The following is a 27,532-nucleotide window of genomic DNA, read 5'->3' on the forward strand; positions in this document are numbered from 1 at the left end:
ATTTTTCATTGAATAGGATTGTAGCTGATTTGTGGCAGCAGGAAATAAGTTGTAGTCAAAAGAATCTTCAATAGATGGTCGCAGGTCAAATCAGTATTGTATGGCTCGTAACGCGTTGCGTGCAGCCCGGCTAGCTCAGTCGGTAGAGCATGAGACTCTTAATCTCAGGGTCGTGGGTTTGAGCCCCACGCTGGGCGGCGCAAAATTTTGTGTCTACGCGGATCCAACATGCGCGCCTCTCGTGAGCCTTGCGTAATGAACGTAACGGGTTACGACGATGCCTAGCTTCGTATGAATATCAGAGGAACGGTATTTGAAGCTGAAAGTGACTCTGAAATGAAATAAATGTGTTGTTTTGGAATTTTAGTTGTACATCGATATAGTGTGAGATGTGTAGGAAAGCAGCAGCTGTGCTAACTAAATGCAAATAATGGTCGCTCATGCGGTGCGTTTCGAGCTGAAGGGCTCCGATTCACTACTCTGTAAGAACAAAGTACCCGAAAAGGGCGCTAGGAGGCGCCTCCTTAGCTCAGTGGCAGAGCGCTGGTCTAGTAAACCAGAGGTCGTGAGTTCGATCCTCAGAGGAGGCAAATGAATTTTGTAACAGCCCCTCCCACCGTGGCCCTTTCGAAAAAAGCGGTCAAGGATAAAAAAAATTATGAATGGGTGCGGTATTTAAGAAATGCTCTCGCAAATGAATAGTGTGAATGGTGCTATTAAAGTGGGCACCAGAATCTGCAGCTTTTGGCAGTCTCCGGAGAATGCCGACGTGAAATACTTAGTTCTTGTGATGTATTTTCTACCCCTGATAAAGACCCTCGCGAATGTCGTCGTCGTCGTCGGCGCCGGCGCCGCCGCCGCCGCTTTGGTAATAGCGACAACTCGCCATTGTATCACATAGGGTGAGGTACCTTCTGCAAGCGACTGAGATGGCACTAAGCGATTGAAGCTGATTTGCCACCTCTTGTTTGATCAGCGTCATAAGGGCTTGAATGTAACTTGCGATGGGACACAGCAAGAAGTAGCGTCGTACTTTTAGTACTGAATTTTGAGATGGAGAACTGCGTCAAAGATGGGAAATTCATTCTGCCAAGTGTACAAATGGCGAAAATGAAGTGTGTGTGGAGAAGTATACTGCACCAGTGACCGTGTGGCCTAATGGATAAGGCGTCGGACTTCGGATCCGAAGATTGCAGGTTCGAATCCTGTCACGGTCGAGTTTTTCCTGTTCTGCAAAAGATGCATGCTGTTTTACTGTGTTGTTTGAGTACTCTAAAACTAGTTGGAAGTTGCTGCTGTCCGCTTCCTGGCTGCAAAACCGGCGTCTACCAGAAGCACAAGCAAGACAAGGGTGATCTGTAGCGAAGTTTTCGGCACAGTGCCGTTCAGGAGAGTTTTTGTTGGAACTACTGCATCTGATTCAGGAGCCAAGGGCTACGCCACAGGCGTCTGCGCACTGTCGAGCATGTGTGTTGAATAATGGTGCTGATAGCCACGTATCATTTCAAGCAGATTTGATGCCTTTCGGAGACAATTTTTCATTGAATAGGATTGTAGCTGATTTGTGGCAGCAGGAAATAAGTTGTAGTCAAAAGAATCTTCAATAGATGGTCGCAGGTCAAATCAGTATTGTATGGCTCGTAACGCGTTGCGTGCAGCCCGGCTAGCTCAGTCGGTAGAGCATGAGACTCTTAATCTCAGGGTCGTGGGTTTGAGCCCCACGCTGGGCGGCGCAAAATTTTGTGTCTACGCGGATCCAACATGCGCGCCTCTCGTGAGCCTTGCGTAATGAACGTAACGGGTTACGACGATGCCTAGCTTCGTATGAATATCAGAGGAACGGTATTTGAAGCTGAAAGTGACTCTGAAATGAAATAAATGTGTTGTTTTGGAATTTTAGTTGTACATCGATATAGTGTGAGATGTGTAGGAAAGCAGCAGCTGTGCTAACTAAATGCAAATAATGGTCGCTCATGCGGTGCGTTTCGAGCTGAAGGGCTCCGATTCACTACTCTGTAAGAACAAAGTACCCGAAAAGGGCGCTAGGAGGCGCCTCCTTAGCTCAGTGGCAGAGCGCTGGTCTAGTAAACCAGAGGTCGTGAGTTCGATCCTCACAGGAGGCAAATGAATTTTGTAACAGCCCCTCCCACCGTGGCCCTTTCGAAAAAAGCGGTCAAGGATAAAAAAAATTATGAATGGGTGCGGTATTTAAGAAATGCTCTCGCAAATGAATAGTGTGAATGGTGCTATTAAAGTGGGCACCAGAATCTGCAGCTTTTGGCAGTCTCCGGAGAATGCCGACGTGAAATACTTAGTTCTTGTGATGTATTTTCTACCCCTGATAAAGACCCTCGCGATTGTCGTCGTCGTCGTCGTCGGCGCCGCCGCCGCCGCTTTGGTAATAGCGACAACTCGCCATTGTATCACATAGGGTGAGGTACCTTCTGCAAGCGACTGAGATGGCACTAAGCGATTGAAGCTGATTTGCCACCTCTTGTTTGATCAGCTTCATAAGGGCTTGAATGTAACTTGCGATGGGACACAGCAAGAAGTAGCGTCGTACTTTTAGTACTGAAATTTGAGATGGAGAACTGCGTCAAAGATGGGAAATTCATTCTGCCAAGTGTACAAATGGCGAAAATGAAGTGTGTGTGGAGAAGTATACTGCACCAGTGACCGTGTGGCCTAATGGATAAGGCGTCGGACTTCGGATCCGAAGATTGCAGGTTCGAATCCTGTCACGGTCGAGTTTTTCCTGTTCTGCAAAAGATGCATGCTGTTTTACTGTGTTGTTTGAGTACTCTAAAACTAGTTGGAAGTTGCTGCTGTCCGCTTCCTGGCTGCAAAACCGGCGTCTACCAGAAGCACAAGCAAGACAAGGGTGATCTGTAGCGAAGTTTTCGGCACAGTGCCGTTCAGGAGAGTTTTTGTTGGAACTACTGCATCTGATTCAGGAGCCAAGGGCTACGCCACAGGCGTCTGCGCACTGTCGAGCATGTGTGTTGAATAATGGTGCTGATAGCCACGTATCATTTCAAGCAGATTTGATGCCTTTCGGAGACAATTTTTCATTGAATAGGATTGTAGCTGATTTGTGGCAGCAGGAAATAAGTTGTAGTCAAAAGAATCTTCAATAGATGGTCGCAGGTCAAATCAGTATTGTATGGCTCGTAACGCGTTGCGTGCAGCCCGGCTAGCTCAGTCGGTAGAGCATGAGACTCTTAATCTCAGGGTCGTGGGTTTGAGCCCCACGCTGGGCGGCGCAAAATTTTGTGTCTACGCGGATCCAACATGCGCGCCTCTCGTGAGCCTTGCGTAATGAACGTAACGGGTTACGACGATGCCTAGCTTCGTATGAATATCAGAGGAACGGTATTTGAAGCTGAAAGTGACTCTGAAATGAAATAAATGTGTTGTTTTGGAATTTTAGTTGTACATCGATATAGTGTGAGATGTGTAGGAAAGCAGCAGCTGTGCTAACTAAATGCAAATAATGGTCGCTCATGCGGTGCGTTTCGAGCTGAAGGGCTCCGATTCACTACTCTGTAAGAACAAAGTACCCGAAAAGGGCGCTAGGAGGCGCCTCCTTAGCTCAGTGGCAGAGCGCTGGTCTAGTAAACCAGAGGTCGTGAGTTCGATCCTCACAGGAGGCAAATGAATTTTGTAACAGCCCCTCCCACCGTGGCCCTTTCGAAAAAAGCGGTCAAGGATAAAAAAAATTATGAATGGGTGCGGTATTTAAGAAATGCTCTCGCAAATGAATAGTGTGAATGGTGCTATTAAAGTGGGCACCAGAATCTGCAGCTTTTGGCAGTCTCCGGAGAATGCCGACGTGAAATACTTAGTTCTTGTGATGTATTTTCTACCCCTGATAAAGACCCTCGCGATTGTCGTCGTCGTCGTCGTCGTCGGCGCCGCCGCCGCCGCTTTGGTAATAGCGACAACTCGCCATTGTATCACATAGGGTGAGGTACCTTCTGCAAGCGACTGAGATGGCACTAAGCGATTGAAGCTGATTTGCCACCTCTTGTTTGATCAGCGTCATAAGGGCTTGAATGTAACTTGCGATGGGACACAGCAAGAAGTAGCGTCGTACTTTTAGTACTGAATTTTGAGATGGAGAACTGCGTCAAAGATGGGAAATTCATTCTGCCAAGTGTACAAATGGCGAAAATGAAGTGTGTGTGGAGAAGTATACTGCACCAGTGACCGTGTGGCCTAATGGATAAGGCGTCGGACTTCGGATCCGAAGATTGCAGGTTCGAATCCTGTCACGGTCGAGTTTTTCCTGTTCTGCAAAAGATGCATGCTGTTTTACTGTGTTGTTTGAGTACTCTAAAACTAGTTGGAAGTTGCTGCTGTCCGCTTCCTGGCTGCAAAACCGGCGTCTACCAGAAGCACAAGCAAGACAAGGGTGATCTGTAGCGAAGTTTTCGGCACAGTGCCGTTCAGGAGAGTTTTTGTTGGAACTACTGCATCTGATTCAGGAGCCAAGGGCTACGCCACAGGCGTCTGCGCACTGTCGAGCATGTGTGTTGAATAATGGTGCTGATAGCCACGTATCATTTCAAGCAGATTTGATGCCTTTCGGAGACAATTTTTCATTGAATAGGATTGTAGCTGATTTGTGGCAGCAGGAAATAAGTTGTAGTCAAAAGAATCTTCAATAGATGGTCGCAGGTCAAATCAGTATTGTATGGCTCGTAACGCGTTGCGTGCAGCCCGGCTAGCTCAGTCGGTAGAGCATGAGACTCTTAATCTCAGGGTCGTGGGTTTGAGCCCCACGCTGGGCGGCGCAAAATTTTGTGTCTACGCGGATCCAACATGCGCGCCTCTCGTGAGCCTTGCGTAATGAACGTAACGGGTTACGACGATGCCTAGCTTCGTATGAATATCAGAGGAACGGTATTTGAAGCTGAAAGTGACTCTGAAATGAAATAAATGTGTTGTTTTGGAATTTTAGTTGTACATCGATATAGTGTGAGATGTGTAGGAAAGCAGCAGCTGTGCTAACTAAATGCAAATAATGGTCGCTCATGCGGTGCGTTTCGAGCTGAAGGGCTCCGATTCACTACTCTGTAAGAACAAAGTACCCGAAAAGGGCGCTAGGAGGCGCCTCCTTAGCTCAGTGGCAGAGCGCTGGTCTAGTAAACCAGAGGTCGTGAGTTCGATCCTCACAGGAGGCAAATGAATTTTGTAACAGCCCCTCCCACCGTGGCCCTTTCGAAAAAAGCGGTCAAGGATAAAAAAAATTATGAATGGGTGCGGTATTTAAGAAATGCTCTCGCAAATGAATAGTGTGAATGGTGCTATTAAAGTGGGCACCAGAATCTGCAGCTTTTGGCAGTCTCCGGAGAATGCCGACGTGAAATACTTAGTTCTTGTGATGTATTTTCTACCCCTGATAAAGACCCTCGCGATTGTCGTCGTCGTCGTCGTCGTCGTCGTCGTCGTCGTCGTCGTCGTCGGCGCCGCCGCCGCCGCTTTGGTAATAGCGACAACTCGCCATTGTATCACATAGGGTGAGGTACCTTCTGCAAGCGACTGAGATGGCACTAAGCGATTGAAGCTGATTTGCCACCTCTTGTTTGATCAGCGTCATAAGGGCTTGAATGTAACTTGCGATGGGACACAGCAAGAAGTAGCGTCGTACTTTTAGTACTGAATTTTGAGATGGAGAACTGCGTCAAAGATGGGAAATTCATTCTGCCAAGTGTACAAATGGCGAAAATGAAGTGTGTGTGGAGAAGTATACTGCACCAGTGACCGTGTGGCCTAATGGATAAGGCGTCGGACTTCGGATCCGAAGATTGCAGGTTCGAATCCTGTCACGGTCGAGTTTTTCCTGTTCTGCAAAAGATGCATGCTGTTTTACTGTGTTGTTTGAGTACTCTAAAACTAGTTGGAAGTTGCTGCTGTCCGCTTCCTGGCTGCAAAACCGGCGTCTACCAGAAGCACAAGCAAGACAAGGGTGATCTGTAGCGAAGTTTTCGGCACAGTGCCGTTCAGGAGAGTTTTTGTTGGAACTACTGCATCTGATTCAGGAGCCAAGGGCTACGCCACAGGCGTCTGCGCACTGTCGAGCATGTGTGTTGAATAATGGTGCTGATAGCCACGTATCATTTCAAGCAGATTTGATGCCTTTCGGAGACAATTTTTCATTGAATAGGATTGTAGCTGATTTGTGGCAGCAGGAAATAAGTTGTAGTCAAAAGAATCTTCAATAGATGGTCGCAGGTCAAATCAGTATTGTATGGCTCGTAACGCGTTGCGTGCAGCCCGGCTAGCTCAGTCGGTAGAGCATGAGACTCTTAATCTCAGGGTCGTGGGTTTGAGCCCCACGCTGGGCGGCGCAAAATTTTGTGTCTACGCGGATCCAACATGCGCGCCTCTCGTGAGCCTTGCGTAATGAACGTAACGGGTTACGACGATGCCTAGCTTCGTATGAATATCAGAGGAACGGTATTTGAAGCTGAAAGTGACTCTGAAATGAAATAAATGTGTTGTTTTGGAATTTTAGTTGTACATCGATATAGTGTGAGATGTGTAGGAAAGCAGCAGCTGTGCTAACTAAATGCAAATAATGGTCGCTCATGCGGTGCGTTTCGAGCTGAAGGGCTCCGATTCACTACTCTGTAAGAACAAAGTACCCGAAAAGGGCGCTAGGAGGCGCCTCCTTAGCTCAGTGGCAGAGCGCTGGTCTAGTAAACCAGAGGTCGTGAGTTCGATCCTCACAGGAGGCAAATGAATTTTGTAACAGCCCCTCCCACCGTGGCCCTTTCGAAAAAAGCGGTCAAGGATAAAAAAAATTATGAATGGGTGCGGTATTTAAGAAATGCTCTCGCAAATGAATAGTGTGAATGGTGCTATTAAAGTGGGCACCAGAATCTGCAGCTTTTGGCAGTCTCCGGAGAATGCCGACGTGAAATACTTAGTTCTTGTGATGTATTTTCTACCCCTGATAAAGACCCTCGCGATTGTCGTCGTCGTCGTCGTCGTCGTCGTCGTCGGCGCCGCCGCCGCCGCTTTGGTAATAGCGACAACTCGCCATTGTATCACATAGGGTGAGGTACCTTCTGCAAGCGACTGAGATGGCACTAAGCGATTGAAGCTGATTTGCCACCTCTTGTTTGATCAGCGTCATAAGGGCTTGAATGTAACTTGCGATGGGACACAGCAAGAAGTAGCGTCGTACTTTTAGTACTGAAATTTGAGATGGAGAACTGCGTCAAAGATGGGAAATTCATTCTGCCAAGTGTACAAATGGCGAAAATGAAGTGTGTGTGGAGAAGTATACTGCACCAGTGACCGTGTGGCCTAATGGATAAGGCGTCGGACTTCGGATCCGAAGATTGCAGGTTCGAATCCTGTCACGGTCGAGTTTTTCCTGTTCTGCAAAAGATGCATGCTGTTTTACTGTGTTGTTTGAGTACTCTAAAACTAGTTGGAAGTTGCTGCTGTCCGCTTCCTGGCTGCAAAACCGGCGTCTACCAGAAGCACAAGCAAGACAAGGGTGATCTGTAGCGAAGTTTTCGGCACAGTGCCGTTCAGGAGAGTTTTTGTTGGAACTACTGCATCTGATTCAGGAGCCAAGGGCTACGCCACAGGCGTCTGCGCACTGTCGAGCATGTGTGTTGAATAATGGTGCTGATAGCCACGTATCATTTCAAGCAGATTTGATGCCTTTCGGAGACAATTTTTCATTGAATAGGATTGTAGCTGATTTGTGGCAGCAGGAAATAAGTTGTAGTCAAAAGAATCTTCAATAGATGGTCGCAGGTCAAATCAGTATTGTATGGCTCGTAACGCGTTGCGTGCAGCCCGGCTAGCTCAGTCGGTAGAGCATGAGACTCTTAATCTCAGGGTCGTGGGTTCGAGCCCCACGCTGGGCGGCGCAAAATTTTGTGTCTATGCGGATCCAACATGCGCCCCTCTCGTGAGCCTTGCGTAATGAACGTAACGGGTTACGACGATGCCTAGCTTCGTATGAATATCAGAGGAACGGTATTTGAAGCTGACTCTGAAATGAAATAAATGTGTTGTTTTGGAATTTTAGTTGTACATCGATATAGTGTGAGATGTGTAGGAAAGCAGCAGCTGTGCTAACTAAATGCAAATAATGGTCGCTCATGCGGTGCGTTTCGAGCTGAAGGGCTCCGATTCACTACTCTGTAAGAACAAAGTACCCGAAAAGGGCGCTAGGAGGCGCCTCCTTAGCTCAGTGGCAGAGCGCTGGTCTAGTAAACCAGAGGTCGTGAGTTCGATCCTCACAGGAGGCAAATGAATTTTGTAACAGCCCCTCCCACCGTGGCCCTTTCGAAAAAAGCGGTCAAGGATAAAAAAAATTATGAATGGGTGCGGTATTTAAGAAATGCTCTCGCAAATGAATAGTGTGAATGGTGCTATTAAAGTGGGCACCAGAATCTGCAGCTTTTGGCAGTCTCCGGAGAATGCCGACGTGAAATACTTAGTTCTTGTGATGTATTTTCTACCCCTGATAAAGACCCTCGCGATTGTCGTCGTCGTCGTCGTCGGCGCCGCCGCCGCCGCTTTGGTAATAGCGACAACTCGCCATTGTATCACATAGGGTGAGGTACCTTCTGCAAGCGACTGAGATGGCACTAAGCGATTGAAGCTGATTTGCCACCTCTTGTTTGATCAGCGTCATAAGGACTTGAATGTAACTTGCGATGGGACACAGCAAGAAGTAGCGTCGTACTTTTAGTACTGAATTTTGAGATGGAGAACTGCGTCAAAGATGGGAAATTCATTCTGCCAAGTGTACAAATGGCGAAAATGAAGTGTGTGTGGAGAAGTATACTGCACCAGTGACCGTGTGGCCTAATGGATAAGGCGTCGGACTTCGGATCCGAAGATTGCAGGTTCGAATCCTGTCACGGTCGAGTTTTTCCTGTTCTGCAAAAGATGCATGCTGTTTTACTGTGTTGTTTGAGTACTCTAAAACTAGTTGGAAGTTGCTGCTGTCCGCTTCCTGGCTGCAAAACCGGCGTCTACCAGAAGCACAAGCAAGACAAGGGTGATCTGTAGCGAAGTTTTCGGCACAGTGCCGTTCAGGAGAGTTTTTGTTGGAACTACTGCATCTGATTCAGGAGCCAAGGGCTACGCCACAGGCGTCTGCGCACTGTCGAGCATGTGTGTTGAATAATGGTGCTGATAGCCACGTATCATTTCAAGCAGATTTGATGCCTTTCGGAGACAATTTTTCATTGAATAGGATTGTAGCTGATTTGTGGCAGCAGGAAATAAGTTGTAGTCAAAAGAATCTTCAATAGATGGTCGCAGGTCAAATCAGTATTGTATGGCTCGTAACGCGTTGCGTGCAGCCCGGCTAGCTCAGTCGGTAGAGCATGAGACTCTTAGTCTCAGGGTCGTGGGTTCGAGCCCCACGCTGGGCGGCGCAAAATTTTGTGTCTATGCGGATCCAACATGCGCCCCTCTCGTGAGCCTTGCGTAATGAACGTAACGGGTTACGACGATGCCTAGCTTCGTATGAATATCAGAGGAACGGTATTTGAAGCTGAAAGTGACTCTGAAATGAAATAAATGTGTTGTTTTGGAATTTTAGTTGTACATCGATATAGTGTGAGATGTGTAGGAAAGCAGCAGCTGTGCTAACTAAATGCAAATAATGGTCGCTCATGCGGTGCGTTTCGAGCTGAAGGGCTCCGATTCACTACTCTGTAAGAACAAAGTACCCGAAAAGGGCGCTAGGAGGCGCCTCCTTAGCTCAGTGGCAGAGCGCTGGTCTAGTAAACCAGAGGTCGTGAGTTCGATCCTCAGAGGAGGCAAATGAATTTTGTAACAGCCCCTCCCACCGTGGCCCTTTCGAAAAAAGCGGTCAAGGATAAAAAAAATTATGAATGGGTGCGGTATTTAAGAAATGCTCTCGCAAATGAATAGTGTGAATGGTGCTATTAAAGTGGGCACCAGAATCTGCAGCTTTTGGCAGTCTCCGGAGAATGCCGACGTGAAATACTTAGTTCTTGTGATGTATTTTCTACCCCTGATAAAGACCCTCGCGATTGTCGTCGTCGTCGTCGTCGTCGTCGTCGTCGTCGTCGGCGCCGCCGCCGCCGCTTTGGTAATAGCGACAACTCGCCATTGTATCACATAGGGTGAGGTACCTTCTGCAAGCGACTGAGATGGCACTAAGCGATTGAAGCTGATTTGCCACCTCTTGTTTGATCAGCGTCATAAGGGCTTGAATGTAACTTGCGATGGGACACAGCAAGAAGTAGCGTCGTACTTTTAGTACTGAAATTTGAGATGGAGAACTGCGTCAAAGATGGGAAATTCATTCTGCCAAGTGTACAAATGGCGAAAATGAAGTGTGTGTGGAGAAGTATACTGCACCAGTGACCGTGTGGCCTAATGGATAAGGCGTCGGACTTCGGATCCGAAGATTGCAGGTTCGAATCCTGTCACGGTCGAGTTTTTCCTGTTCTGCAAAAGATGCATGCTGTTTTACTGTGTTGTTTGAGTACTCTAAAACTAGTTGGAAGTTGCTGCTGTCCGCTTCCTGGCTGCAAAACCGGCGTCTACCAGAAGCACAAGCAAGACAAGGGTGATCTGTAGCGAAGTTTTCGGCACAGTGCCGTTCAGGAGAGTTTTTGTTGGAACTACTGCATCTGATTCAGGAGCCAAGGGCTACGCCACAGGCGTCTGCGCACTGTCGAGCATGTGTGTTGAATAATGGTGCTGATAGCCACGTATCATTTCAAGCAGATTTGATGCCTTTCGGAGACAATTTTTCATTGAATAGGATTGTAGCTGATTTGTGGCAGCAGGAAATAAGTTGTAGTCAAAAGAATCTTCAATAGATGGTCGCAGGTCAAATCAGTATTGTATGGCTCGTAACGCGTTGCGTGCAGCCCGGCTAGCTCAGTCGGTAGAGCATGAGACTCTTAATCTCAGGGTCGTGGGTTCGAGCCCCACGCTGGGCGGCGCAAAATTTTGTGTCTACGCGGATCCAACATGCGCCCCTCTCGTGAGCCTTGCGTAATGAACGTAACGGGTTACGACGATGCCTAGCTTCGTATGAATATCAGAGGAACGGTATTTGAAGCTGAAAGTGACTCTGAAATGAAATAAATGTGTTGTTTTGGAATTTTAGTTGTACATCGATATAGTGTGAGATGTGTAGGAAAGCAGCAGCTGTGCTAACTAAATGCAAATAATGGTCGCTCATGCGGTGCGTTTCGAGAAAAAGCGGTCAAGGATAAAAAAAATTATGAATGGGTGCGGTATTTAAGAAATGCTCTAAAAAATGAATAGGAGGCGCCTCCTTAGCTCAGTGGCAGAGCGCTGGTCTAGTAAACCAGAGGTCGTGAGTTCGATCCTCACAGGAGGCAAATGAATTTTGTAACAGCCCCTCCCACCGTGGCCCTTTCGAAAAAAGCGGTCAAGGATAAAAAAAATTATGAATGGGTGCGGTATTTAAGAAATGCTCTCGCAAATGAATAGTGTGAATGGTGCTATTAAAGTGGGCACCAGAATCTGCAGCTTTTGGCAGTCTCCGGAGAATGCCGACGTGAAATACTTAGTTCTTGTGATGTATTTTCTACCCCTGATAAAGACCCTCGCGATTGTCGTCGTCGTCGTCGTCGTCGGCGCCGCCGCCGCCGCTTTGGTAATAGCGACAACTCGCCATTGTATCACATAGGGTGAGGTACCTTCTGCAAGCGTCTGAGATGGCACTAAGCGATTGAAGCTGATTTGCCACCTCTTGTTTGATCAGCGTCATAAGGGCTTGAATGTAACTTGCGATGGGACACAGCAAGAAGTAGCGTCGTACTTTTAGTACTGAAATTTGAGATGGAGAACTGCGTCAAAGATGGGAAATTCATTCTGCCAAGTGTACAAATGGCGAAAATGAAGTGTGTGTGGAGAAGTATACTGCACCAGTGACCGTTTGGCCTAATGGATAAGGCGTCGGACTTCGGATCCGAAGATTGCAGGTTCGAATCCTGTCACGGTCGAGTTTTTCCTGTTCTGCAAAAGATGCATGCTGTTTTACTGTGTTGTTTGAGTACTCTAAAACTAGTTGGAAGTTGCTGCTGTCCGCTTCCTGGCTGCAAAACCGGCGTCTACCAGAAGCACAAGCAAGACAAGGGTGATCTGTAGCGAAGTTTTCGGCACAGTGCCGTTCAGGAGAGTTTTTGTTGGAACTACTGCATCTGATTCAGGAGCCAAGGGCTACGCCACAGGCGTCTGCGCACTGTCGAGCATGTGTGTTGAATAATGGTGCTGATAGCCACGTATCATTTCAAGCAGATTTGATGCCTTTCGGAGACAATTTTTCATTGAATAGGATTGTAGCTGATTTGTGGCAGCAGGAAATAAGTTGTAGTCAAAAGAATCTTCAATAGATGGTCGCAGGTCAAATCAGTATTGTATGGCTCGTAACGCGTTGCGTGCAGCCCGGCTAGCTCAGTCGGTAGAGCATGAGACTCTTAATCTCAGGGTCGTGGGTTCGAGCCCCACGCTGGGCGGCGCAAAATTTTGTGTCTACGCGGATCCAACATGCGCCCCTCTCGTGAGCCTTGCGTAATGAACGTAACGGGTTACGACGATGCCTAGCTTCGTATGAATATCAGAGGAACGGTATTTGAAGCTGAAAGTGACTCTGAAATGAAATAAATGTGTTGTTTTGGAATTTTAGTTGTACATCGATATAGTGTGAGATGTGTAGGAAAGCAGCAGCTGTGCTAACTAAATGCAAATAATGGTCGCTCATGCGGTGCGTTTCGAGCTGAAGGGCTCCGATTCACTACTCTGTAAGAACAAAGTACCCGAAAAGGGCGCTAGGAGGCGCCTCCTTAGCTCAGTGGCAGAGCGCTGGTCTAGTAAACCAGAGGTCGTGAGTTCGATCCTCAGAGGAGGCAAATGAATTTTGTAACAGCCCCTCCCACCGTGGCCCTTTCGAAAAAAGCGGTCAAGGATAAAAAAAATTATGAATGGGTGCGGTATTTAAGAAATGCTCTCGCAAATGAATAGTGTGAATGGTGCTATTAAAGTGGGCACCAGAATCTGCAGCTTTTGGCAGTCTCCGGAGAATGCCGACGTGAAATACTTAGTTCTTGTGATGTATTTTCTACCCCTGATAAAGACCCTCGCGATTGTCGTCGTCGTCGTCGTCGTCGGCGCCGCCGCCGCCGCCGCTTTGGTAATAGCGACAACTCGCCATTGTATCACATAGGGTGAGGTACCTTCTGCAAGCGACTGAGATGGCACTAAGCGATTGAAGCTGATTTGCCACCTCTTGTTTGATCAGCGTCATAAGGGCTTGAATGTAACTTGCGATGGGACACAGCAAGAAGTAGCGTCGTACTTTTAGTACTGAAATTTGAGATGGAGAACTGCGTCAAAGATGGGAAATTCATTCTGCCAAGTGTACAAATGGCGAAAATGAAGTGTGTGTGGAGAAGTATACTGCACCAGTGACCGTGTGGCCTAATGGATAAGGCGTCGGACTTCGGATCCGAAGATTGCAGGTTCGAATCCTGTCACGGTCGAGTTTTTCCTGTTCTGCAAAAGATGCATGCTGTTTTACTGTGTTGTTTGAGTACTCTAAAACTAGTTGGAAGTTGCTGCTGTCCGCTTCCTGGCTGCAAAACCGGCGTCTACCAGAAGCACAAGCAAGACAAGGGTGATCTGTAGCGAAGTTTTCGGCACAGTGCCGTTCAGGAGAGTTTTTGTTGGAACTACTGCATCTGATTCAGGAGCCAAGGGCTACGCCACAGGCGTCTGCGCACTGTCGAGCATGTGTGTTGAATAATGGTGCTGATAGCCACGTATCATTTCAAGCAGATTTGATGCCTTTCGGAGACAATTTTTCATTGAATAGGATTGTAGCTGATTTGTGGCAGCAGGAAATAAGTTGTAGTCAAAAGAATCTTCAATAGATGGTCGCAGGTCAAATCAGTATTGTATGGCTCGTAACGCGTTGCGTGCAGCCCGGCTAGCTCAGTCGGTAGAGCATGAGACTCTTAATCTCAGGGTCGTGGGTTCGAGCCCCACGCTGGGCGGCGCAAAATTTTGTGTCTACGCGGATCCAACATGCGCCCCTCTCGTGAGCCTTGCGTAATGAACGTAACGGGTTACGACGATGCCTAGCTTCGTATGAATATCAGAGGAACGGTATTTGAAGCTGAAAGTGACTCTGAAATGAAATAAATGTGTTGTTTTGGAATTTTAGTTGTACATCGATATAGTGTGAGATGTGTAGGAAAGCAGCAGCTGTGCTAACTAAATGCAAATAATGGTCGCTCATGCGGTGCGTTTCGAGCTGAAGGGCTCCGATTCACTACTCTGTAAGAACAAAGTACCCGAAAAGGGCGCTAGGAGGCGCCTCCTTAGCTCAGTGGCAGAGCGCTGGTCTAGTAAACCAGAGGTCGTGAGTTCGATCCTCAGAGGAGGCAAATGAATTTTGTAACAGCCCCTCCCACCGTGGCCCTTTCGAAAAAAGCGGTCAAGGATAAAAAAAATTATGAATGGGTGCGGTATTTAAGAAATGCTCTCGCAAATGAATAGTGTGAATGGTGCTATTAAAGTGGGCACCAGAATCTGCAGCTTTTGGCAGTCTCCGGAGAATGCCGACGTGAAATACTTAGTTCTTGTGATGTATTTTCTACCCCTGATAAAGACCCTCGCGATTGTCGTCGTCGTCGTCGTCGTCGGCGCCGCCGCCGCCGCTTTGGTAATAGCGACAACTCGCCATTGTATCACATAGGGTGAGGTACCTTCTGCAAGCGACTGAGATGGCACTAAGCGATTGAAGCTGATTTGCCACCTCTTGTTTGATCAGCGTCATAAGGGCTTGAATGTAACTTGCGATGGGACACAGCAAGAAGTAGCGTCGTACTTTTAGTACTGAAATTTGAGATGGAGAACTGCGTCAAAGATGGGAAATTCATTCTGCCAAGTGTACAAATGGCGAAAATGAAGTGTGTGTGGAGAAGTATACTGCACCAGTGACCGTGTGGCCTAATGGATAAGGCGTCGGACTTCGGATCCGAAGATTGCAGGTTCGAATCCTGTCACGGTCGAGTTTTTCCTGTTCTGCAAAAGATGCATGCTGTTTTACTGTGTTGTTTGAGTACTCTAAAACTAGTTGGAAGTTGCTGCTGTCCGCTTCCTGGCTGCAAAACCGGCGTCTACCAGAAGCACAAGCAAGACAAGGGTGATCTGTAGCGAAGTTTTCGGCACAGTGCCGTTCAGGAGAGTTTTTGTTGGAACTACTGCATCTGATTCAGGAGCCAAGGGCTACGCCACAGGCGTCTGCGCACTGTCGAGCATGTGTGTTGAATAATGGTGCTGATAGCCACGTATCATTTCAAGCAGATTTGATGCCTTTCGGAGACAATTTTTCATTGAATAGGATTGTAGCTGATTTGTGGCAGCAGGAAATAAGTTGTAGTCAAAAGAATCTTCAATAGATGGTCGCAGGTCAAATCAGTATTGTATGGCTCGTAACGCGTTGCGTGCAGCCCGGCTAGCTCAGTCGGTAGAGCATGAGACTCTTAATCTCAGGGTCGTGGGTTCGAGCCCCACGCTGGGCGGCGCAAAATTTTGTGTCTACGCGGATCCAACATGCGCCCCTCTCGTGAGCCTTGCGTAATGAACGTAACGGGTTACGACGATGCCTAGCTTCGTATGAATATCAGAGGAACGGTATTTGAAGCTGAAAGTGACTCTGAAATGAAATAAATGTGTTGTTTTGGAATTTTAGTTGTACATCGATATAGTGTGAGATGTGTAGGAAAGCAGCAGCTGTGCTAACTAAATGCAAATAATGGTCGCTCATGCGGTGCGTTTCGAGCTGAAGGGCTCCGATTCACTACTCTGTAAGAACAAAGTACCCGAAAAGGGCGCTAGGAGGCGCCTCCTTAGCTCAGTGGCAGAGCGCTGGTCTAGTAAACCAGAGGTCGTGAGTTCGATCCTCACAGGAGGCAAATGAATTTTGTAACAGCCCCTCCCACCGTGGCCCTTTCGAAAAAAGCGGTCAAGGATAAAAAAAATTATGAATGGGTGCGGTATTTAAGAAATGCTCTCGCAAATGAATAGTGTGAATGGTGCTATTAAAGTGGGCACCAGAATCTGCAGCTTTTGGCAGTCTCCGGAGAATGCCGACGTGAAATACTTAGTTCTTGTGATGTATTTTCTACCCCTGATAAAGACCCTCGCGATTGTCGTCGTCGTCGTCGTCGTCGTCGTCGGCGCCGCCGCCGCCGCTTTGGTAATAGCGACAACTCGCCATTGTATCACATAGGGTGAGGTACCTTCTGCAAGCGACTGAGATGGCACTAAGCGATTGAAGCTGATTTGCCACCTCTTGTTTGATCAGCGTCATAAGGGCTTGAATGTAACTTGCGATGGGACACAGCAAGAAGTAGCGTCGTACTTTTAGTACTGAAATTTGAGATGGAGAACTGCGTCAAAGATGGGAAATTCATTCTGCCAAGTGTACAAATGGCGAAAATGAAGTGTGTGTGGAGAAGTATACTGCACCAGTGACCGTGTGGCCTAATGGATAAGGCGTCGGACTTCGGATCCGAAGATTGCAGGTTCGAATCCTGTCACGGTCGAGTTTTTCCTGTTCTGCAAAAGATGCATGCTGTTTTACTGTGTTGTTTGAGTACTCTAAAACTAGTTGGAAGTTGCTGCTGTCCGCTTCCTGGCTGCAAAACCGGCGTCTACCAGAAGCACAAGCAAGACAAGGGTGATCTGTAGCGAAGTTTTCGGCACAGTGCCGTTCAGGAGAGTTTTTGTTGGAACTACTGCATCTGATTCAGGAGCCAAGGGCTACGCCACAGGCGTCTGCGCACTGTCGAGCATGTGTGTTGAATAATGGTGCTGATAGCCACGTATCATTTCAAGCAGATTTGATGCCTTTCGGAGACAATTTTTCATTGAATAGGATTGTAGCTGATTTGTGGCAGCAGGAAATAAGTTGTAGTCAAAAGAATCTTCAATAGATGGTCGCAGGTCAAATCAGTATTGTATGGCTCGTAACGCGTTGCGTGCAGCCCGGCTAGCTCAGTCGGTAGAGCATGAGACTCTTAATCTCAGGGTCGTGGGTTCGAGCCCCACGCTGGGCGGCGCAAAATTTTGTGTCTACGCGGATCCAACATGCGCCCCTCTCGTGAGCCTTGCGTAATGAACGTAACGGGTTACGACGATGCCTAGCTTCGTATGAATATCAGAGGAACGGTATTTGAAGCTGAAAGTGACTCTGAAATGAAATAAATGTGTTGTTTTGGAATTTTAGTTGTACATCGATATAGTGTGAGATGTGTAGGAAAGCAGCAGCTGTGCTAACTAAATGCAAATAATGGTCGCTCATGCGGTGCGTTTCGAGCTGAAGGGCTCCGATTCACTACTCTGTAAGAACAAAGTACCCGAAAAGGGCGCTAGGAGGCGCCTCCTTAGCTCAGTGGCAGAGCGCTGGTCTAGTAAACCAGAGGTCGTGAGTTCGATCCTCAGAGGAGGCAAATGAATTTTGTAACAGCCCCTCCCACCGTGGCCCTTTCGAAAAAAGCGGTCAAGGATAAAAAAAATTATGAATGGGTGCGGTATTTAAGAAATGCTCTCGCAAATGAATAGTGTGAATGGTGCTATTAAAGTGGGCACCAGAATCTGCAGCTTTTGGCAGTCTCCGGAGAATGCCGACGTGAAATACTTAGTTCTTGTGATGTATTTTCTACCCCTGATAAAGACCCTCGCGATTGTCGTCGTCGTCGTCGTCGTCGTCGGCGCCGCCGCCGCCGCTTTGGTAATAGCGACAACTCGCCATTGTATCACATAGGGTGAGGTACCTTCTGCAAGCGACTGAGATGGCACTAAGCGATTGAAGCTGATTTGCCACCTCTTGTTTGATCAGCGTCATAAGGGCTTGAATGTAACTTGCGATGGGACACAGCAAGAAGTAGCGTCGTACTTTTAGTACTGAATTTTGAGATGGAGAACTGCGTCAAAGATGGGAAATTCATTCTGCCAAGTGTACAAATGGCGAAAATGAAGTGTGTGTGGAGAAGTATACTGCACCAGTGACCGTGTGGCCTAATGGATAAGGCGTCGGACTTCGGATCCGAAGATTGCAGGTTCGAATCCTGTCACGGTCGAGTTTTTCCTGTTCTGCAAAAGATGCATGCTGTTTTACTGTGTTGTTTGAGTACTCTAAAACTAGTTGGAAGTTGCTGCTGTCCGCTTCCTGGCTGCAAAACCGGCGTCTACCAGAAGCACAAGCAAGACAAGGGTGATCTGTAGCGAAGTTTTCGGCACAGTGCCGTTCAGGAGAGTTTTTGTTGGAACTACTGCATCTGATTCAGGAGCCAAGGGCTACGCCACAGGCGTCTGCGCACTGTCGAGCATGTGTGTTGAATAATGGTGCTGATAGCCACGTATCATTTCAAGCAGATTTGATGCCTTTCGGAGACAATTTTTCATTGAATAGGATTGTAGCTGATTTGTGGCAGCAGGAAATAAGTTGTAGTCAAAAGAATCTTCAATAGATGGTCGCAGGTCAAATCAGTATTGTATGGCTCGTAACGCGTTGCGTGCAGCCCGGCTAGCTCAGTCGGTAGAGCATGAGACTCTTAATCTCAGGGTCGTGGGTTCGAGCCCCACGCTGGGCGGCGCAAAATTTTGTGTCTACGCGGATCCAACATGCGCCCCTCTCGTGAGCCTTACGTAATGAACGTAACGGGTTACGACGATGCCTAGCTTCGTATGAATATCAGAGAAACGGTATTTGAAGCTGAAAGTGACTCTGAAATGAAATAAATGTGTTGTTTTGGAATTTTAGTTGTACATCGATATAGTGTGAGATGTGTAGGAAAGCAGCAGCTGTGCTAACTAAATGCAAATAATGGTCGCTCATGCGGTGCGTTTCGAGCTGAAGGGCTCCGATTCACTACTCTGTAAGAACAAAGTACCCGAAAAGGGCGCTAGGAGGCGCCTCCTTAGCTCAGTGGCAGAGCGCTGGTCTAGTAAACCAGAGGTCGTGAGTTCGATCCTCACAGGAGGCAAATGAATTTTGTAACAGCCCCTCCCACCGTGGCCCTTTCGAAAAAAGCGGTCAAGGATAAAAAAAATTATGAATGGGTGCGGTATTTAAGAAATGCTCTCGCAAATGAATAGTGTGAATGGTGCTATTAAAGTGGGCACCAGAATCTGCAGCTTTTGGCAGTCTCCGGAGAATGCCGACGTGAAATACTTAGTTCTTGTGATGTATTTTCTACCCCTGATAAAGACCCTCGCGATTGTCGTCGTCGTCGTCGTCGTCGGCGCCGCCGCCGCCGCTTTGGTAATAGCGACAACTCGCCATTGTATCACATAGGGTGAGGTACCTTCTGCAAGCGTCTGAGATGGCACTAAGCGATTGAAGCTGATTTGCCACCTCTTGTTTGATCAGCGTCATAAGGGCTTGAATGTAACTTGCGATGGGACACAGCAAGAAGTAGCGTCGTACTTTTAGTACTGAAATTTGAGATGGAGAACTGCGTCAAAGATGGGAAATTCATTCTGCCAAGTGTACAAATGGCGAAAATGAAGTGTGTGTGGAGAAGTATACTGCACCAGTGACCGTGTGGCCTAATGGATAAGGCGTCGGACTTCGGATCCGAAGATTGCAGGTTCGAATCCTGTCACGGTCGAGTTTTTCCTGTTCTGCAAAAGATGCATGCTGTTTTACTGTGTTGTTTGAGTACTCTAAAACTAGTTGGAAGTTGCTGCTGTCCGCTTCCTGGCTGCAAAACCGGCGTCTACCAGAAGCACAAGCAAGACAAGGGTGATCTGTAGCGAAGTTTTCGGCACAGTGCCGTTCAGGAGAGTTTTTGTTGGAACTACTGCATCTGATTCAGGAGCCAAGGGCTACGCCACAGGCGTCTGCGCACTGTCGAGCATGTGTGTTGAATAATGGTGCTGATAGCCACGTATCATTTCAAGCAGATTTGATGCCTTTCGGAGACAATTTTTCATTGAATAGGATTGTAGCTGATTTGTGGCAGCAGGAAATAAGTTGTAGTCAAAAGAATCTTCAATAGATGGTCGCAGGTCAAATCAGTATTGTATGGCTCGTAACGCGTTGCGTGCAGCCCGGCTAGCTCAGTCGGTAGAGCATGAGACTCTTAATCTCAGGGTCGTGGGTTCGAGCCCCACGCTGGGCGGCGCAAAATTTTGTGTCTACGCGGATCCAACATGCGCCCCTCTCGTGAGCCTTGCGTAATGAACGTAACGGGTTACGACGATGCCTAGCTTCGTATGAATATCAGAGGAACGGTATTTGAAGCTGAAAGTGACTCTGAAATGAAATAAATGTGTTGTTTTGGAATTTTAGTTGTACATCGATATAGTGTGAGATGTGTAGGAAAGCAGCAGCTGTGCTAACTAAATGCAAATAATGGTCGCTCATGCGGTGCGTTTCGAGCTGAAGGGCTCCGATTCACTACTCTGTAAGAACAAAGTACCCGAAAAGGGCGCTAGGAGGCGCCTCCTTAGCTCAGTGGCAGAGCGCTGGTCTAGTAAACCAGAGGTCGTGAGTTCGATCCTCAGAGGAGGCAAATGAATTTTGTAACAGCCCCTCCCACCGTGGCCCTTTCGAAAAAAGCGGTCAAGGATAAAAAAAATTATGAATGGGTGCGGTATTTAAGAAATGCTCTCGCAAATGAATAGTGTGAATGGTGCTATTAAAGTGGGCACCAGAATCTGCAGCTTTTGGCAGTCTCCGGAGAATGCCGACGTGAAATACTTAGTTCTTGTGATGTATTTTCTACCCCTGATAAAGACCCTCGCGATTGTCGTCGTCGTCGTCGTCGTCGGCGCCGCCGCCGCCGCTTTGGTAATAGCGACAACTCGCCATTGTATCACATAGGGTGAGGTACCTTCTGCAAGCGACTGAGATGGCACTAAGCGATTGAAGCTGATTTGCCACCTCTTGTTTGATCAGCGTCATAAGGGCTTGAATGTAACTTGCGATGGGACACAGCAAGAAGTAGCGTCGTACTTTTAGTACTGAAATTTGAGATGGAGAACTGCGTCAAAGATGGGAAATTCATTCTGCCAAGTGTACAAATGGCGAAAATGAAGTGTGTGTGAAGAAGTATACTGCACCAGTGACCGTGTGGCCTAATGGATAAGGCGTCGGACTTCGGATCCGAAGATTGCAGGTTCGAATCCTGTCACGGTCGAGTTTTTCCTGTTCTGCAAAAGATGCATGCTGTTTTACTGTGTTGTTTGAGTACTCTAAAACTAGTTGGAAGTTGCTGCTGTCCGCTTCCTGGCTGCAAAACCGGCGTCTACCAGAAGCACAAGCAAGACAAGGGTGATCTGTAGCGAAGTTTTCGGCACAGTGCCGTTCAGGAGAGTTTTTGTTGGAACTACTGCATCTGATTCAGGAGCCAAGGGCTACGCCACAGGCGTCTGCGCACTGTCGAGCATGTGTGTTGAATAATGGTGCTGATAGCCACGTATCATTTCAAGCAGATTTGATGCCTTTCGGAGACAATTTTTCATTGAATAGGATTGTAGCTGATTTGTGGCAGCAGGAAATAAGTTGTAGTCAAAAGAATCTTCAATAGATGGTCGCAGGTCAAATCAGTATTGTATGGCTCGTAACGCGTTGCGTGCAGCCCGGCTAGCTCAGTCGGTAGAGCATGAGACTCTTAATCTCAGGGTCGTGGGTTCGAGCCCCACGCTGGGCGGCGCAAAATTTTGTGTCTACGCGGATCCAACATGCGCCCCTCTCGTGAGCCTTGCGTAATGAACGTAACGGGTTACGACGATGCCTAGCTTCGTATGAATATCAGAGGAACGGTATTTGAAGCTGAAAGTGACTCTGAAATGAAATAAATGTGTTGTTTTGGAATTTTAGTTGTACATCGATATAGTGTGAGATGTGTAGGAAAGCAGCAGCTGTGCTAACTAAATGCAAATAATGGTCGCTCATGCGGTGCGTTTCGAGCTGAAGGGCTCCGATTCACTACTCTGTAAGAACAAAGTACCCGAAAAGGGCGCTAGGAGGCGCCTCCTTAGCTCAGTGGCAGAGCGCTGGTCTAGTAAACCAGAGGTCGTGAGTTCGATCCTCACAGGAGGCAAATGAATTTTGTAACAGCCCCTCCCACCGTGGCCCTTTCGAAAAAAGCGGTCAAGGATAAAAAAAATTATGAATGGGTGCGGTATTTAAGAAATGCTCTCGCAAATGAATAGTGTGAATGGTGCTATTAAAGTGGGCACCAGAATCTGCAGCTTTTGGCAGTCTCCGGAGAATGCCGACGTGAAATACTTAGTTCTTGTGATGTATTTTCTACCCCTGATAAAGACCCTCGCGATTGTCGTCGTCGTCGTCGTCGTCGTCGTCGTCGGCGGCGCCGCCGCCGCCGCTTTGGTAATAGCGACAACTCGCCATTGTATCACATAGGGTGAGGTACCTTCTGCAAGCGACTGAGATGGCACTAAGCGATTGAAGCTGATTTGCCACCTCTTGTTTGATCAGCGTCATAAGGGCTTGAATGTAACTTGCGATGGGACACAGCAAGAAGTAGCGTCGTACTTTTAGTACTGAAATTTGAGATGGAGAACTGCGTCAAAGATGGGAAATTCATTCTGCCAAGTGTACAAATGGCGAAAATGAAGTGTGTGTGGAGAAGTATACTGCACCAGTGACCGTGTGGCCTAATGGATAAGGCGTCGGACTTCGGATCCGAAGATTGCAGGTTCGAATCCTGTCACGGTCGAGTTTTTCCTGTTCTGCAAAAGATGCATGCTGTTTTACTGTGTTGTTTGAGTACTCTAAAACTAGTTGGAAGTTGCTGCTGTCCGCTTCCTGGCTGCAAAACCGGCGTCTACCAGAAGCACAAGCAAGACAAGGGTGATCTGTAGCGAAGTTTTCGGCACAGTGCCGTTCAGGAGAGTTTTTGTTGGAACTACTGCATCTGATTCAGGAGCCAAGGGCTACGCCACAGGCGTCTGCGCACTGTCGAGCATGTGTGTTGAATAATGGTGCTGATAGCCACGTATCATTTCAAGCAGATTTGATGCCTTTCGGAGACAATTTTTCATTGAATAGGATTGTAGCTGATTTGTGGCAGCAGGAAATAAGTTGTAGTCAAAAGAATCTTCAATAGATGGTCGCAGGTCAAATCAGTATTGTATGGCTCGTAACGCGTTGCGTGCAGCCCGGCTAGCTCAGTCGGTAGAGCATGAGACTCTTAATCTCAGGGTCGTGGGTTCGAGCCCCACGCTGGGCGGCGCAAAATTTTGTGTCTACGCGGATCCAACATGCGCCCCTCTCGTGAGCCTTGCGTAATGAACGTAACGGGTTACGACGATGCCTAGCTTCGTATGAATATCAGAGGAACGGTATTTGAAGCTGAAAGTGACTCTGAAATGAAATAAATGTGTTGTTTTGGAATTTTAGTTGTACATCGATATAGTGTGAGATGTGTAGGAAAGCAGCAGCTGTGCTAACTAAATGCAAATAATGGTCGCTCATGCGGTGCGTTTCGAGCTGAAGGGCTCCGATTCACTACTCTGTAAGAACAAAGTACCCGAAAAGGGCGCTAGGAGGCGCCTCCTTAGCTCAGTGGCAGAGCGCTGGTCTAGTAAACCAGAGGTCGTGAGTTCGATCCTCACAGGAGGCAAATGAATTTTGTAACAGCCCCTCCCACCGTGGCCCTTTCGAAAAAAGCGGTCAAGGATAAAAAAAATTATGAATGGGTGCGGTATTTAAGAAATGCTCTCGCAAATGAATAGTGTGAATGGTGCTATTAAAGTGGGCACCAGAATCTGCAGCTTTTGGCAGTCTCCGGAGAATGCCGACGTGAAATACTTAGTTCTTGTGATGTATTTTCTACCCCTGATAAAGACCCTCGCGATTGTCGTCGTCGTCGTCGTCGTCGTCGGCGCCGCCGCCGCCGCCGCTTTGGTAATAGCGACAACTCGCCATTGTATCACATAGGGTGAGGTACCTTCTGCAAGCGACTGAGATGGCACTAAGCGATTGAAGCTGATTTGCCACCTCTTGTTTGATCAGCGTCATAAGGGCTTGAATGTAACTTGCGATGGGACACAGCAAGAAGTAGCGTCGTACTTTTAGTACTGAAATTTGAGATGGAGAACTGCGTCAAAGATGGGAAATTCATTCTGCCAAGTGTACAAATGGCGAAAATGAAGTGTGTGTGGAGAAGTATACTGCACCAGTGACCGTGTGGCCTAATGGATAAGGCGTCGGACTTCGGATCCGAAGATTGCAGGTTCGAATCCTGTCACGGTCGAGTTTTTCCTGTTCTGCAAAAGATGCATGCTGTTTTACTGTGTTGTTTGAGTACTCTAAAACTAGTTGGAAGTTGCTGCTGTCCGCTTCCTGGCTGCAAAACCGGCGTCTACCAGAAGCACAAGCAAGACAAGGGTGATCTGTAGCGAAGTTTTCGGCACAGTGCCGTTCAGGAGAGTTTTTGTTGGAACTACTGCATCTGATTCAGGAGCCAAGGGCTACGCCACAGGCGTCTGCGCACTGTCGAGCATGTGTGTTGAATAATGGTGCTGATAGCCACGTATCATTTCAAGCAGATTTGATGCCTTTCGGAGACAATTTTTCATTGAATAGGATTGTAGCTGATTTGTGGCAGCAGGAAATAAGTTGTAGTCAAAAGAATCTTCAATAGATGGTCGCAGGTCAAATCAGTATTGTATGGCTCGTAACGCGTTGCGTGCAGCCCGGCTAGCTCAGTCGGTAGAGCATGAGACTCTTAATCTCAGGGTCGTGGGTTCGAGCCCCACGCTGGGCGGCGCAAAATTTTGTGTCTACGCGGATCCAACATGCGCCCCTCTCGTGAGCCTTGCGTAATGAACGTAACGGGTTACGACGATGCCTAGCTTCGTATGAATATCAGAGGAACGGTATTTGAAGCTGAAAGTGACTCTGAAATGAAATAAATGTGTTGTTTTGGAATTTTAGTTGTACATCGATATAGTGTGAGATGTGTAGGAAAGCAGCAGCTGTGCTAACTAAATGCAAATAATGGTCGCTCATGCGGTGCGTTTCGAGCTGAAGGGCTCCGATTCACTACTCTGTAAGAACAAAGTACCCGAAAAGGGCGCTAGGAGGCGCCTCCTTAGCTCAGTGGCAGAGCGCTGGTCTAGTAAACCAGAGGTCGTGAGTTCGATCCTCAGAGGAGGCAAATGAATTTTGTAACAGCCCCTCCCACCGTGGCCCTTTCGAAAAAAGCGGTCAAGGATAAAAAAAATTATGAATGGGTGCGGTATTTAAGAAATGCTCTCGCAAATGAATAGTGTGAATGGTGCTATTAAAGTGGGCACCAGAATCTGCAGCTTTTGGCAGTCTCCGGAGAATGCCGACGTGAAATACTTAGTTCTTGTGATGTATTTTCTACCCCTGATAAAGACCCTCGCGATTGTCGTCGTCGTCGTCGTCGTCGGCGCCGCCGCCGCCGCTTTGGTAATAGCGACAACTCGCCATTGTATCACATAGGGTGAGGTACCTTCTGCAAGCGACTGAGATGGCACTAAGCGATTGAAGCTGATTTGCCACCTCTTGTTTGATCAGCGTCATAAGGGCTTGAATGTAACTTGCGATGGGACACAGCAAGAAGTAGCGTCGTACTTTTAGTACTGAAATTTGAGATGGAGAACTGCGTCAAAGATGGGAAATTCATTCTGCCAAGTGTACAAATGGCGAAAATGAAGTGTGTGTGGAGAAGTATACTGCACCAGTGACCGTGTGGCCTAATGGATAAGGCGTCGGACTTCGGATCCGAAGATTGCAGGTTCGAATCCTGTCACGGTCGAGTTTTTCCTGTTCTGCAAAAGATGCATGCTGTTTTACTGTGTTGTTTGAGTACTCTAAAACTAGTTGGAAGTTGCTGCTGTCCGCTTCCTGGCTGCAAAACCGGCGTCTACCAGAAGCACAAGCAAGACAAGGGTGATCTGTAGCGAAGTTTTCGGCACAGTGCCGTTCAGGAGAGTTTTTGTTGGAACTACTGCATCTGATTCAGGAGCCAAGGGCTACGCCACAGGCGTCTGCGCACTGTCGAGCATGTGTGTTGAATAATGGTGCTGATAGCCACGTATCATTTCAAGCAGATTTGATGCCTTTCGGAGACAATTTTTCATTGAATAGGATTGTAGCTGATTTGTGGCAGCAGGAAATAAGTTGTAGTCAAAAGAATCTTCAATAGATGGTCGCAGGTCAAATCAGTATTGTATGGCTCGTAACGCGTTGCGTGCAGCCCGGCTAGCTCAGTCGGTAGAGCATGAGACTCTTAATCTCAGGGTCGTGGGTTCGAGCCCCACGCTGGGCGGCGCAAAATTTTGTGTCTACGCGGATCCAACATGCGCCCCTCTCGTGAGCCTTGCGTAATGAACGTAACGGGTTACGACGATGCCTAGCTTCGTATGAATATCAGAGGAACGGTATTTGAAGCTGAAAGTGACTCTGAAATGAAATAAATGTGTTGTTTTGGAATTTTAGTTGTACATCGATATAGTGTGAGATGTGTAGGAAAGCAGCAGCTGTGCTAACTAAATGCAAATAATGGTCGCTCATGCGGTGCGTTTCGAGCTGAAGGGCTCCGATTCACTACTCTGTAAGAACAAAGTACCCGAAAAGGGCGCTAGGAGGCGCCTCCTTAGCTCAGTGGCAGAGCGCTGGTCTAGTAAACCAGAGGTCGTGAGTTCGATCCTCACAGGAGGCAAATGAATTTTGTAACAGCCCCTCCCACCGTGGCCCTTTCGAAAAAAGCGGTCAAGGATAAAAAAAATTATGAATGGGTGCGGTATTTAAGAAATGCTCTCGCAAATGAATAGTGTGAATGGTGCTATTAAAGTGGGCACCAGAATCTGCAGCTTTTGGCAGTCTCCGGAGAATGCCGACGTGAAATACTTAGTTCTTGTGATGTATTTTCTACCCCTGATAAAGACCCTCGCGATTGTCGTCGTCGTCGTCGTCGTCGTCGGCGGCGGCGCCGCCGCCGCCGCTTTGGTAATAGCGACAACTCGCCATTGTATCACATAGGGTGAGGTACCTTCTGCAAGCGACTGAGATGGCACTAAGCGATTGAAGCTGATTTGCCACCTCTTGTTTGATCAGCGTCATAAGGGCTTGAATGTAACTTGCGATGGGACACAGCAAGAAGTAGCGTCGTACTTTTAGTACTGAAATTTGAGATGGAGAACTGCGTCAAAGATGGGAAATTCATTCTGCCAAGTGTACAAATGGCGAAAATGAAGTGTGTGTGGAGAAGTATACTGCACCAGTGACCGTGTGGCCTAATGGATAAGGCGTCGGACTTCGGATCCGAAGATTGCAGGTTCGAATCCTGTCACGGTCGAGTTTTTCCTGTTCTGCAAAAGATGCATGCTGTTTTACTGTGTTGTTTGAGTACTCTAAAACTAGTTGGAAGTTGCTGCTGTCCGCTTCCTGGCTGCAAAACCGGCGTCTACCAGAAGCACAAGCAAGACAAGGGTGATCTGTAGCGAAGTTTTCGGCACAGTG

The 27,532-nt window shown here is 47.6% G+C and overlaps 54 non-coding genes across 54 annotated transcripts; all 54 read left to right on the forward strand.

The window, feature by feature from the left end:
- Window positions 1-124: 124 nt before the first annotated feature.
- On the forward strand, window positions 125-197 carry Trnak-cuu (transfer RNA lysine (anticodon CUU)). Its single transcript has one exon. It is a non-coding gene; the product is annotated as a tRNA-Lys (tRNA).
- Window positions 198-518: 321 nt separating this feature from the next.
- Trnat-agu (transfer RNA threonine (anticodon AGU)) lies at window positions 519-590 on the forward strand. The gene has a single exon. It is a non-coding gene; the product is annotated as a tRNA-Thr (tRNA).
- A 554-nt stretch (window positions 591-1,144) lies between these two features.
- Window positions 1,145-1,217, forward strand: Trnar-ucg (transfer RNA arginine (anticodon UCG)). The gene has a single exon. It is a non-coding gene; the product is annotated as a tRNA-Arg (tRNA).
- A 440-nt stretch (window positions 1,218-1,657) lies between these two features.
- On the forward strand, window positions 1,658-1,730 carry Trnak-cuu (transfer RNA lysine (anticodon CUU)). The gene has a single exon. It is a non-coding gene; the product is annotated as a tRNA-Lys (tRNA).
- Window positions 1,731-2,051: 321 nt separating this feature from the next.
- On the forward strand, window positions 2,052-2,123 carry Trnat-agu (transfer RNA threonine (anticodon AGU)). The gene has a single exon. It is a non-coding gene; the product is annotated as a tRNA-Thr (tRNA).
- A 551-nt stretch (window positions 2,124-2,674) lies between these two features.
- Trnar-ucg (transfer RNA arginine (anticodon UCG)) lies at window positions 2,675-2,747 on the forward strand. Its single transcript has one exon. It is a non-coding gene; the product is annotated as a tRNA-Arg (tRNA).
- Window positions 2,748-3,187: 440 nt separating this feature from the next.
- Trnak-cuu (transfer RNA lysine (anticodon CUU)) lies at window positions 3,188-3,260 on the forward strand. Its single transcript has one exon. It is a non-coding gene; the product is annotated as a tRNA-Lys (tRNA).
- Window positions 3,261-3,581: 321 nt separating this feature from the next.
- Window positions 3,582-3,653, forward strand: Trnat-agu (transfer RNA threonine (anticodon AGU)). The gene has a single exon. It is a non-coding gene; the product is annotated as a tRNA-Thr (tRNA).
- A 554-nt stretch (window positions 3,654-4,207) lies between these two features.
- On the forward strand, window positions 4,208-4,280 carry Trnar-ucg (transfer RNA arginine (anticodon UCG)). The gene has a single exon. It is a non-coding gene; the product is annotated as a tRNA-Arg (tRNA).
- A 440-nt stretch (window positions 4,281-4,720) lies between these two features.
- Window positions 4,721-4,793, forward strand: Trnak-cuu (transfer RNA lysine (anticodon CUU)). The gene has a single exon. It is a non-coding gene; the product is annotated as a tRNA-Lys (tRNA).
- A 321-nt stretch (window positions 4,794-5,114) lies between these two features.
- Trnat-agu (transfer RNA threonine (anticodon AGU)) lies at window positions 5,115-5,186 on the forward strand. The gene has a single exon. It is a non-coding gene; the product is annotated as a tRNA-Thr (tRNA).
- Window positions 5,187-5,764: 578 nt separating this feature from the next.
- On the forward strand, window positions 5,765-5,837 carry Trnar-ucg (transfer RNA arginine (anticodon UCG)). The gene has a single exon. It is a non-coding gene; the product is annotated as a tRNA-Arg (tRNA).
- Window positions 5,838-6,277: 440 nt separating this feature from the next.
- Window positions 6,278-6,350, forward strand: Trnak-cuu (transfer RNA lysine (anticodon CUU)). The gene has a single exon. It is a non-coding gene; the product is annotated as a tRNA-Lys (tRNA).
- Window positions 6,351-6,671: 321 nt separating this feature from the next.
- Trnat-agu (transfer RNA threonine (anticodon AGU)) lies at window positions 6,672-6,743 on the forward strand. Its single transcript has one exon. It is a non-coding gene; the product is annotated as a tRNA-Thr (tRNA).
- A 563-nt stretch (window positions 6,744-7,306) lies between these two features.
- Window positions 7,307-7,379, forward strand: Trnar-ucg (transfer RNA arginine (anticodon UCG)). Its single transcript has one exon. It is a non-coding gene; the product is annotated as a tRNA-Arg (tRNA).
- A 440-nt stretch (window positions 7,380-7,819) lies between these two features.
- Window positions 7,820-7,892, forward strand: Trnak-cuu (transfer RNA lysine (anticodon CUU)). The gene has a single exon. It is a non-coding gene; the product is annotated as a tRNA-Lys (tRNA).
- A 315-nt stretch (window positions 7,893-8,207) lies between these two features.
- On the forward strand, window positions 8,208-8,279 carry Trnat-agu (transfer RNA threonine (anticodon AGU)). The gene has a single exon. It is a non-coding gene; the product is annotated as a tRNA-Thr (tRNA).
- Window positions 8,280-8,830: 551 nt separating this feature from the next.
- Window positions 8,831-8,903, forward strand: Trnar-ucg (transfer RNA arginine (anticodon UCG)). Its single transcript has one exon. It is a non-coding gene; the product is annotated as a tRNA-Arg (tRNA).
- A 440-nt stretch (window positions 8,904-9,343) lies between these two features.
- On the forward strand, window positions 9,344-9,416 carry Trnak-cuu (transfer RNA lysine (anticodon CUU)). Its single transcript has one exon. It is a non-coding gene; the product is annotated as a tRNA-Lys (tRNA).
- A 321-nt stretch (window positions 9,417-9,737) lies between these two features.
- On the forward strand, window positions 9,738-9,809 carry Trnat-agu (transfer RNA threonine (anticodon AGU)). The gene has a single exon. It is a non-coding gene; the product is annotated as a tRNA-Thr (tRNA).
- Window positions 9,810-10,378: 569 nt separating this feature from the next.
- On the forward strand, window positions 10,379-10,451 carry Trnar-ucg (transfer RNA arginine (anticodon UCG)). Its single transcript has one exon. It is a non-coding gene; the product is annotated as a tRNA-Arg (tRNA).
- Window positions 10,452-10,891: 440 nt separating this feature from the next.
- Trnak-cuu (transfer RNA lysine (anticodon CUU)) lies at window positions 10,892-10,964 on the forward strand. Its single transcript has one exon. It is a non-coding gene; the product is annotated as a tRNA-Lys (tRNA).
- Window positions 10,965-11,300: 336 nt separating this feature from the next.
- Window positions 11,301-11,372, forward strand: Trnat-agu (transfer RNA threonine (anticodon AGU)). Its single transcript has one exon. It is a non-coding gene; the product is annotated as a tRNA-Thr (tRNA).
- A 554-nt stretch (window positions 11,373-11,926) lies between these two features.
- On the forward strand, window positions 11,927-11,999 carry Trnar-ucg (transfer RNA arginine (anticodon UCG)). The gene has a single exon. It is a non-coding gene; the product is annotated as a tRNA-Arg (tRNA).
- Window positions 12,000-12,439: 440 nt separating this feature from the next.
- On the forward strand, window positions 12,440-12,512 carry Trnak-cuu (transfer RNA lysine (anticodon CUU)). The gene has a single exon. It is a non-coding gene; the product is annotated as a tRNA-Lys (tRNA).
- A 321-nt stretch (window positions 12,513-12,833) lies between these two features.
- On the forward strand, window positions 12,834-12,905 carry Trnat-agu (transfer RNA threonine (anticodon AGU)). The gene has a single exon. It is a non-coding gene; the product is annotated as a tRNA-Thr (tRNA).
- A 557-nt stretch (window positions 12,906-13,462) lies between these two features.
- Trnar-ucg (transfer RNA arginine (anticodon UCG)) lies at window positions 13,463-13,535 on the forward strand. The gene has a single exon. It is a non-coding gene; the product is annotated as a tRNA-Arg (tRNA).
- A 440-nt stretch (window positions 13,536-13,975) lies between these two features.
- Window positions 13,976-14,048, forward strand: Trnak-cuu (transfer RNA lysine (anticodon CUU)). Its single transcript has one exon. It is a non-coding gene; the product is annotated as a tRNA-Lys (tRNA).
- A 321-nt stretch (window positions 14,049-14,369) lies between these two features.
- Window positions 14,370-14,441, forward strand: Trnat-agu (transfer RNA threonine (anticodon AGU)). The gene has a single exon. It is a non-coding gene; the product is annotated as a tRNA-Thr (tRNA).
- Window positions 14,442-14,995: 554 nt separating this feature from the next.
- Window positions 14,996-15,068, forward strand: Trnar-ucg (transfer RNA arginine (anticodon UCG)). Its single transcript has one exon. It is a non-coding gene; the product is annotated as a tRNA-Arg (tRNA).
- A 440-nt stretch (window positions 15,069-15,508) lies between these two features.
- Window positions 15,509-15,581, forward strand: Trnak-cuu (transfer RNA lysine (anticodon CUU)). The gene has a single exon. It is a non-coding gene; the product is annotated as a tRNA-Lys (tRNA).
- Window positions 15,582-15,902: 321 nt separating this feature from the next.
- Trnat-agu (transfer RNA threonine (anticodon AGU)) lies at window positions 15,903-15,974 on the forward strand. The gene has a single exon. It is a non-coding gene; the product is annotated as a tRNA-Thr (tRNA).
- Window positions 15,975-16,534: 560 nt separating this feature from the next.
- Window positions 16,535-16,607, forward strand: Trnar-ucg (transfer RNA arginine (anticodon UCG)). The gene has a single exon. It is a non-coding gene; the product is annotated as a tRNA-Arg (tRNA).
- Window positions 16,608-17,047: 440 nt separating this feature from the next.
- Window positions 17,048-17,120, forward strand: Trnak-cuu (transfer RNA lysine (anticodon CUU)). Its single transcript has one exon. It is a non-coding gene; the product is annotated as a tRNA-Lys (tRNA).
- A 321-nt stretch (window positions 17,121-17,441) lies between these two features.
- On the forward strand, window positions 17,442-17,513 carry Trnat-agu (transfer RNA threonine (anticodon AGU)). Its single transcript has one exon. It is a non-coding gene; the product is annotated as a tRNA-Thr (tRNA).
- Window positions 17,514-18,070: 557 nt separating this feature from the next.
- Trnar-ucg (transfer RNA arginine (anticodon UCG)) lies at window positions 18,071-18,143 on the forward strand. The gene has a single exon. It is a non-coding gene; the product is annotated as a tRNA-Arg (tRNA).
- Window positions 18,144-18,583: 440 nt separating this feature from the next.
- Window positions 18,584-18,656, forward strand: Trnak-cuu (transfer RNA lysine (anticodon CUU)). The gene has a single exon. It is a non-coding gene; the product is annotated as a tRNA-Lys (tRNA).
- A 321-nt stretch (window positions 18,657-18,977) lies between these two features.
- Window positions 18,978-19,049, forward strand: Trnat-agu (transfer RNA threonine (anticodon AGU)). The gene has a single exon. It is a non-coding gene; the product is annotated as a tRNA-Thr (tRNA).
- Window positions 19,050-19,603: 554 nt separating this feature from the next.
- Trnar-ucg (transfer RNA arginine (anticodon UCG)) lies at window positions 19,604-19,676 on the forward strand. Its single transcript has one exon. It is a non-coding gene; the product is annotated as a tRNA-Arg (tRNA).
- A 440-nt stretch (window positions 19,677-20,116) lies between these two features.
- Window positions 20,117-20,189, forward strand: Trnak-cuu (transfer RNA lysine (anticodon CUU)). Its single transcript has one exon. It is a non-coding gene; the product is annotated as a tRNA-Lys (tRNA).
- A 321-nt stretch (window positions 20,190-20,510) lies between these two features.
- On the forward strand, window positions 20,511-20,582 carry Trnat-agu (transfer RNA threonine (anticodon AGU)). The gene has a single exon. It is a non-coding gene; the product is annotated as a tRNA-Thr (tRNA).
- A 554-nt stretch (window positions 20,583-21,136) lies between these two features.
- Trnar-ucg (transfer RNA arginine (anticodon UCG)) lies at window positions 21,137-21,209 on the forward strand. Its single transcript has one exon. It is a non-coding gene; the product is annotated as a tRNA-Arg (tRNA).
- Window positions 21,210-21,649: 440 nt separating this feature from the next.
- On the forward strand, window positions 21,650-21,722 carry Trnak-cuu (transfer RNA lysine (anticodon CUU)). The gene has a single exon. It is a non-coding gene; the product is annotated as a tRNA-Lys (tRNA).
- Window positions 21,723-22,043: 321 nt separating this feature from the next.
- On the forward strand, window positions 22,044-22,115 carry Trnat-agu (transfer RNA threonine (anticodon AGU)). Its single transcript has one exon. It is a non-coding gene; the product is annotated as a tRNA-Thr (tRNA).
- A 566-nt stretch (window positions 22,116-22,681) lies between these two features.
- On the forward strand, window positions 22,682-22,754 carry Trnar-ucg (transfer RNA arginine (anticodon UCG)). Its single transcript has one exon. It is a non-coding gene; the product is annotated as a tRNA-Arg (tRNA).
- A 440-nt stretch (window positions 22,755-23,194) lies between these two features.
- Window positions 23,195-23,267, forward strand: Trnak-cuu (transfer RNA lysine (anticodon CUU)). Its single transcript has one exon. It is a non-coding gene; the product is annotated as a tRNA-Lys (tRNA).
- A 321-nt stretch (window positions 23,268-23,588) lies between these two features.
- Window positions 23,589-23,660, forward strand: Trnat-agu (transfer RNA threonine (anticodon AGU)). The gene has a single exon. It is a non-coding gene; the product is annotated as a tRNA-Thr (tRNA).
- A 560-nt stretch (window positions 23,661-24,220) lies between these two features.
- On the forward strand, window positions 24,221-24,293 carry Trnar-ucg (transfer RNA arginine (anticodon UCG)). Its single transcript has one exon. It is a non-coding gene; the product is annotated as a tRNA-Arg (tRNA).
- Window positions 24,294-24,733: 440 nt separating this feature from the next.
- On the forward strand, window positions 24,734-24,806 carry Trnak-cuu (transfer RNA lysine (anticodon CUU)). The gene has a single exon. It is a non-coding gene; the product is annotated as a tRNA-Lys (tRNA).
- A 321-nt stretch (window positions 24,807-25,127) lies between these two features.
- Window positions 25,128-25,199, forward strand: Trnat-agu (transfer RNA threonine (anticodon AGU)). Its single transcript has one exon. It is a non-coding gene; the product is annotated as a tRNA-Thr (tRNA).
- Window positions 25,200-25,753: 554 nt separating this feature from the next.
- Window positions 25,754-25,826, forward strand: Trnar-ucg (transfer RNA arginine (anticodon UCG)). The gene has a single exon. It is a non-coding gene; the product is annotated as a tRNA-Arg (tRNA).
- Window positions 25,827-26,266: 440 nt separating this feature from the next.
- On the forward strand, window positions 26,267-26,339 carry Trnak-cuu (transfer RNA lysine (anticodon CUU)). Its single transcript has one exon. It is a non-coding gene; the product is annotated as a tRNA-Lys (tRNA).
- A 321-nt stretch (window positions 26,340-26,660) lies between these two features.
- On the forward strand, window positions 26,661-26,732 carry Trnat-agu (transfer RNA threonine (anticodon AGU)). The gene has a single exon. It is a non-coding gene; the product is annotated as a tRNA-Thr (tRNA).
- A 563-nt stretch (window positions 26,733-27,295) lies between these two features.
- Window positions 27,296-27,368, forward strand: Trnar-ucg (transfer RNA arginine (anticodon UCG)). Its single transcript has one exon. It is a non-coding gene; the product is annotated as a tRNA-Arg (tRNA).
- The last annotated feature ends 164 nt before the right edge of the window (window positions 27,369-27,532 follow it).

The sequence above is a fragment of the Schistocerca cancellata genome, unplaced genomic scaffold (assembly GCF_023864275.1).
Source record: "Schistocerca cancellata isolate TAMUIC-IGC-003103 unplaced genomic scaffold, iqSchCanc2.1 HiC_scaffold_316, whole genome shotgun sequence".
NCBI classification, from domain to species: domain Eukaryota; kingdom Metazoa; phylum Arthropoda; class Insecta; order Orthoptera; family Acrididae; genus Schistocerca; species Schistocerca cancellata.